The sequence below is a fragment of the Stegostoma tigrinum genome, chromosome 24, assembly GCF_030684315.1.
Source record: "Stegostoma tigrinum isolate sSteTig4 chromosome 24, sSteTig4.hap1, whole genome shotgun sequence".
Classification (NCBI taxonomy): domain Eukaryota; kingdom Metazoa; phylum Chordata; class Chondrichthyes; order Orectolobiformes; family Stegostomatidae; genus Stegostoma; species Stegostoma tigrinum.
Window position 1 is genome coordinate 31552103 of NC_081377.1, and position 8049 is coordinate 31560151.

Consider the following 8049-nt stretch of genomic DNA (forward strand, 5'->3'; position numbering starts at 1 on the left):
CTCTCTCTCTCTCTTTTCACCTTGTGTGTCTTTCAGTTCCCTGCCATGTGCACATGATTCCCAATTAAAACCTTCCCCAGGATCAATAACTACCACAAAACGCACACTTCGATCCACCGACCATCCCAATAGAGAGAAGACCCAATGTGTGCATTTAACAACTCCAGCTCCTGGTTATATTTAGAAGTTGTTGGGGGTGGGGGGTGGTGTTTGTGTACAGGACTCTGTTTTTAACAACCGGGGGATCTGTTTCTGGTTTGTATTTCTCAGCTCTAGGGATAAGGGTCAGCAACAAAGTTTTTTTTCTCTAAAATAAACTGCATGAGGTTAAAAGGAGTTGAAGGTAAAATCGCACAGCCCTTTGTTAATCGGTCATTTCACCCAGCTGCGATGTTTTTCAGCAGGAGAAACTCACAGGTTAGATGCAACTCTGGGAGAAAAATTAACTCGCCTGGCTCAGGTTACACACACATCTTACTCGCGCTCACTCTCACACTCGTACAAAGATACACTCGTCAGTAGATTCTCACATACCAACCCCATCCTAACCCGAACGCTAGCCAATGACCACCAGAAACTACCTGTCAGTGGAATCATGTTGGGCGAATTAGAAGGGGAAGATAGGGGAGATTCTCACCCGGGTGCATTTAGTGGTAAGGTGGCCAGCATACGCCGCGGTCATTTGTAACAATAACCACCCCCCCCCCCCCAACTTCACGGCACATTTCTTTTATATCTCAAGACCTCCCAGGCGCCGAACAAATGTCTCAAAAATAAAAGTTTCAATTCCATTTCTGTCTCAATCTCACCCGTGCCGAGATTATAACGGTTTACGAGAGGAGAACTCGGTCAAACAAGGTAGCGGGGCTGGTGTCAGGGCGTGTGGGGTGGACGGTGTGTGGGAGACCGATTCGACTTTGCTAAACAATGTCACTACACGGAAATCTTTCGGAGGATTGTATGGTATAAAAAGGTCAAAAGCAATAATTTCATTGCGTAACGTTCGGACGAAATAATCGCATTAAGCAAATTATATCTGAGTAAAATCGCCTATTGAAAATACATTTAAATCTCTCCAGAAAGTAACAATATAAATTGTCACTGCTGCAGAAGTAGAATCGCGAGGGACTTAATTAAACTTTGCTTGCCCTCGAAGTTCAGTCCTTCGGTGTCTTGACTACATGAAGTGAGTGTTGAGTTGCAGGAGATATCTTGGCTGGTACATGATAGAAGTTGAATTGGGGTTCAGCGAGTGTGGGGTTTAGCTAACCGTGATAACCCGCTCCAGGCTATGAGGTGACGGCCTTAAACAGCCCCTGACTCACTGGGGGTCAGTCAGCGAGATGAGTAAAATCGATTAGTATCTCGTGTGTATAAAACCCTTCAGAAATAAATATTTCCTCGGAAGAAATCATGATGGGCGAGGATAAAGACACGAGGCGAATTGAAATGACGACAGATCGTATTCTGACCTCTAAAGTGAAGCGGTGAGAAGGATATTATCATGTTAATATCGCTAAGGGCACGGGAATCAAAGCAGTTTCTTCTGAGTTTAAAATACAAGTTTAACCAGACCTATTGGCGCCGAGATATCCCTGTTCATTTCGATGCCACGAATGTTTAATAAACGGAAAGATTTTTCTTTTGAATAAAAGTACTGTCTGAAAAATACCTCCTGGTCATTGGTCGGTGAAATGTCCCCAGGTCGATTAAAGTAAGAGCTCCTGGTGTTATCTGGGGATTTTACCTCATTACAGATGAGGGATTTAATACCCATTATTATTAAACACGGATTGCTGTTCACCCATACACAAAGCGATCGAAATATTGCCAATCAGCTAGCCATATCGACTGCCAATATGCTCATTCTGTTTCTTCACTGGGCTGCGTGATGTTTAAAGGTTCCGACTAGTGACCACTCTCTGCAGGTCAAGTCTTAATCGGCTCCTCCATTTCCTGTGGGTGCTCGGGCTGGACAATAGCAGGAATTGGGATTGTGTAGTTTCAGGACGGACCCTGAGAGTCACTGCTGCCATGCCGAGAATCCAGGGAAATAAACGCTTCATTCTCTCTCCCCATGTAATTACAAACAGACCATTGGGAGCCAGAAAAAAAACATTGGCCGCCCACTCCAACCCCTCTTTGGTAAAACTGACCACACAAACCCCGCACCCCCGGAAAATTAACAACATAATTAAGACCCTCCCCTCCAGCAGACACCACCCCCCCACTTCTCTCTTCACCAGTACCACAAAAACCGGACGTAGCCCCCTCCCGCCCGGGAAACTGACCACAACAACGCATCACTCCCCCAGAAGGAAAACTAACCACAACCCCCTTTCCACATCCGCTCCCCCCGAATTAAAAAAAACTGACCACAACAGCAGTGCCCTACCCCGAAGACCACAACCCCCACCTTCCCATTTCTAGGAAACTAACCACAACCCTTTTCCCCCTCCCCGGGAAACTGACCATAACACCATCCCCCTTCTCGGGAATCTGACCGTAAACCCCTCCCTCTAGGGAAATTGGCCACAGCGCTGTTCCGCACAATAAAATTGACCACAATGTCCACCTCCTCCGCATCCCCCCCCCCCCCCCAACTTCAGGAAAACTGACCAGAAACGTAACATACCCTCCTTGAGAGTGACCCAACCTCCAGCCACGGCCCAGTTAAAGATAACACAAGAAATGGTGTGGGGAACAAATATATAAAAAATCTGTTAATTGTATACATGTCATTGATAATATACAAGCCGAGGAGAGATACATAGGTAATCTAAATATAAACATCTCGGTAATTCAGTCGAGCTCAAACTAAGCAAAGAAAACGTATACTTTCGAAGATGCAATTAAATACCAAATTCGCTATTTCTAAGTGTGTGCGCGCGCGCGGGAGGGGAGCTGGCCAGTACCATATTATTTTGTAGCACGGTATCCGGCTGCTGATTTTAACACTTAGAAATGATTGATAAATCCCTGCTCGCTGAGATCGCGACTAGTGCCTCCTGTTGGATCGCTTCCGACCCAGTAACACATCGTCCGGCCTGGGACCAGAACATGATCATTCCACAACGCATCCGTACTGCTGGGCCTGGTACAGAACTCCCTGGTTTAAAATTCCCTTAATTTCATTTAGCAGCAGTTCTGTGCACACGCATACATTGGGTAGCCGGCATTTGTTTATTTGTGTCTTTATATCTGCGTTGACATATGTTTATAAATAAGATATTGCACTTCCATTTAGAAAATGCAAGCAATCACAGTGGTCTCATTGTAGATTGTATATAGAAATATAAATATTCACAAACCATAATAAGACAGCGATTCTATTTAACTGCAACTTTTAACACGATGCTCTACTTTTCAATGGAGTTAGCGAGCCAGTGCAATGCTCCTGACTTGGACATAATTCCTCAGTGTTTAAACACACAAAAACCCAGGCTGGGAGTTCCCATCTTCCTAGCGATTTCCAATGGCTTGCTACATGCCGAGCAGTCCCTGGCGCACAGAGACATTGCTACTGGAGCTTGGCTTCCATTGAGACATGGGGTGAGGTTGGGGGGGATACCTTCGCGTATACAGGTACGTCTCTATCTTGCTTTTCTCCTCTTCCCCCTCCTTCACCAGCGAGGCCAGTTCTGTTACATGCAAGGGGAATGATCTTAGGCCACTCAGTTCATTTTTGCTTTTTGAAAGTTATTGAATTAGTCCAACGAACTTCAAAATTCATTTCACCTGGCTATTTTCCCATCTTTTCAAAGAATTCCCCTTTAACAATTATCGTTTAATCTACCTTCACCACTTGTTGAGGCTGTGCATGCCAGATCACATTTCACAAATTATCCTAATTTTCCCTCCGATCTTTAGCCAGTTATGTTACATCAGTGTCCCCAGTCGCTGACCCTTCTGCCAGCTACAATAGGTCAGCCTCTTTACATGATTAAAACCTCTCATTTTTTGAAGGTCTCTGTTTACACTTTTCCCTAACCTGTGCATCCCGAAGAGCAAACACATGAAGTGCTGCACTCAATTTCAGAAGACTGAGGGCACTTCCAGAGTAGGTACAGTAGGGAACAGAAACCAAAGAATTGCGGATACTGCAAATCAGAAACAAAACAGAAATTGATGGAGAAACTCAGCAAACCATTTTGCCTTCGCTGCGTGCAGCCTGTTTCTTGCACTACGTGGCCCCTTTAAGATTGCTTGCTTACGTGCGACCGACAAGACCCTACTGGTCCCCTGCATGGTGCATTCCTGATTACTGCGTGGTCTTGCACATGCGCAACTTAGAGGGAACAGGCACAATCTTTGGAAAGAAGTTTGGAGAGTTATCACTTCAGATGGTGGCCCTTCTTCAAAACCTAAAACTGTTAACCTGTCAGGACAGGCACTGCCTGACTTTCCAGGGTTTGCAGTTTATGATTCAGGTTCCTAGAACAGCAATATTGTATCTTTTATTTTACTCCTGCTAATGAAGGTGGATAACTTCTTTCCCCTGTTTGATTTTCTGTCTGCAAACAATATACCTTAAAAAAAGGGTGGATTTCAACAAAAATTGATATACCAGTAGGATATGATTGAAGGAATAATTGATTAATAATTGGGCAAAGATGTGTATTTAGATCTTGGAGGAGGGGTTCACCATTGAGCAGAAACTGAGCTGGGTCAACCAAATGCATACTACAGGTGCATAAGCAGATCAGAGGCTGGAAATTCTGCAGTGAGTTGTATCTCTTGACTCCATGAAGCCTGACCATTATCTACAAGGCACAAGTCAGTGGTATGATAAATTATTCTTCATTTAGAGATTCATGTGTAGTGTGTACCATTTACAGGATGTACTACAACAACTCACTGAGGGTCCCTTGACAGCTCCCACCAAACTGGCAAACTCTACCTTCAAGAGGGACAAAAGCAGCAGGTGCACAAGAACATCACCTGCTGCAAAATCTCCTCCAAGCCATTCACAATCCTGCCTTTGAACTATAAAATTGTTCCTTCACTGTCCCTGGATCAAAATCCTGGAACTCCCTTCATAACAACATTGTGGGTGTCCCTATGCCCCAAGGACTACAATGGTACAAGAAAGCAGCTCATTAGCACTTCCTATCTAAAGGGCAGTTTGGAATGGTGAATAAATGCTAACCCAGCCAGTGATGCTCACATACTGTGAATGAATAAAAAAATGAATCCCTTAACATTGGGAGATGGGATTAATTTACTTTGGTTTAGAATGTTGTAGATGAGTCATGAGTTTCTAAAACAATGACATTCTAATTAAAACAATCTCAATGGCTGTAATGCAATTTGTCATAGCAGTCAAAATGTGAACAGAATATTCAAAGCTGGTTGTTTTGTGTAGATTGGTGTGAAGTCTCCCTGAAGACATGGGAGCTCTTAATTTATTTTCAGTTTTGTGGTTAGACAATTTCCATCAGGCAAGGGGGAACATCCAAGAAGAATTAAATAGTAGTAATAATACTCAGTTAACATTGCGTGGCAAAGGTATTCATGCTACCAAATGCTCTCTTCACTTCTTTGTTTATGAATTAGCCTTCATTGTTTAAAAATTTCAATCATAGTCTGACACTAATGGAACTTCACTATTAGTTACCTGAGGAGCAGTGTATTTCTATCAATTTCATTGTAATGTAATTGCATGAAATGATCCATGACTTGTGATAACATACCAAACAACTTAGCAAAGAATCCCATTACCTACTAAGCAGTAGTCTCTGAAATTGTTCAGGTGTTGCTTTATGCTGGAATACAATTTAGATTATAAGAGTGATACAGAACTAGAATGTAGAGTAAAAGGGCAGTCGGCAGAACCAGAATCAGTCTGTTCTGAATGGGAATAGATCATTGTGGAAGTGAACACTTGTGTAAAAGTAATACCCACAAAGCATTGCTGATAACAAAGTGTGAAGCTGGATGAACACAGCAGGCCAAGCAGCATCTCAGGAGCACAAAAGCTGACGTTTCGGGCCTAGACCCTTCATCAGAGAGGGGGATGGGGAGAAGGTTCTGGAATAAGTAGGGAGAGAGGGAGAGGCCGACTGAAGACGGAGAGAAAAGAAGAATAGTGGAGAGGAGAGTATAGGTAGGGAGGGGATAGGTCCGTCCGGGGAAGACGGACAGGTCAAGGAGGCGGGATGAGGTAGTAGATAGGAAATGGAGGTGCGGCTTGAGGTGGGAGGAAAGGATGGGTGAGAGGAAGAACAGGTTAGGGAAGCGGAGACAGGCTGGGCTGGTTTTGGGATGCAGTGGGGGGAGGGGACGAGCTGGGCTGGTTTTGTGATGCATGGGGGAAGGGGAAGAACTGGGCTGGTTTATGGATGCAGTGGGGGATGGGGAGATTTTGAAGCTTGTGAAGTCCACATTGATACCATTGGGCTGCAGTGTTCCCAAGCGGAATATGAGTTGCTGTTCTTGCAACCTTCGGGTAGCATCATTGTGGCACTGCAGGAGGCCCATGATGGACATGTCATCTGAGGAATGGGAGGGGGAGTTAAAATGGTTCACGACTGGGAAGTGCAGTTGTTTATTGCGAACCAAGTGGAGGTGTTCTGCAAAGCGGTCCCCAAGACTCTGCTTGGTTTCCCCAATGTAGAGGAAGCCACACCGGGTACAATGGATACAGTATACCACATTGGCAGATGTGCAGGTGAACATCTGCTTAATGTGGAAGGTCATCTTGGGGTCTGGAATGGGGGTGAGGGAGGAGGTGTGGGGGCAAGTGTAGCACTTCCTGCGGTTGCAGGGGAAGGTGCCGGGTGTGTTGGGGTTGGAGGGGAGTGTGGAGCGGACAAGGGAGCCTCAGAGAGAGTGGTCTCTCTGGAAGGCAGACAAGGGTGGGGATGGAAAAATATCTTGGGTGGTGGGGTCGGATTGTAGATGGCGGATGTGTCAGAGGATGATGCAAGCCTCTCTCCACTTCTCTAATCTATTCTTCCTCTCACCCATCCCTTCCTCCCACCTCAAGCTGCACCTCCATTTCCTACCTACTACCTCATCCCACCTCCTTGACCTGTCCATCTTCGCTGGACTGACCTATCCCCTCCACACCTATACTCTCCTCTCCACCTATCTTCTTTTTTCTCCATCTTCGGTCGGCCTCCCCCCTCTCCCTATTTATTCCAGAACCTTCTCCCCATCCCCCTCTCTGATGAAGGGTCTCGGCCCGAAACGTCAGCTTTTGTGCTCCTGAGATGCTGCTTGGCCTGCTGTGTTTATCCAGCCTCACATTTTATTATCTTGGCATTCTCCAGCATCTGCAGTTCCCATTATCACCCACAAAGCATTGCGCAAGATAAAAGCTGTGCAAAGGTGATGAGAGGTCATCACCATCCTGATCCTTCAACTGTAGTTCTGTGTCCAGAACTGCTGCCAGATCTGCTGAGTGTTCTACAATAGTTTCTGCTTATATATCTGCCATAACACAGATTTGTTTTACATTAAACAAAGTATTAGCTCTTCAACATGAAACAAACTATAATGCTGCCTATATCCTAACTTTTTCACCTATCACTTCCTGTGCTATTTGATCTACATTGGCACCTGGGATAACAATACCACTCTTCAAAAAATTGTTTTCTTGTGTTCAAATCATTTGTGTTTTCAGCCTTTCACAATCTCTTTAGCATTCTCCAGCTCTACTGCCACTAACATCTCTGACATAACTCCCAATGCCAGTATTACCTTCAGCTCTCTAGTCTATAAATTCTACAGCCCAATGAGCAGCACCCTGCCCACTATCTTCAACATTCACTGCCTCACCACTGATGCACAGTGTGAGCCATTCACAAGATGTACTGCAGCATACAGCCAAGACTCCTTCAACATCACCTTTCGAACCAATCACCTCCAATTATCTAGAAGGAAAAGGCAGTAGATATATGAGAACATCCTGCCATCTGCACATTCGCTGCCAAGACGCACATCATCCTGATTTGGAACTATATCACAGTCCTTCACTGTTTCTGGGTAAAAATTCTGGAATGTCGTCTCCAGCGAACTATTGGTCACCCTATAATAGAAGGATTG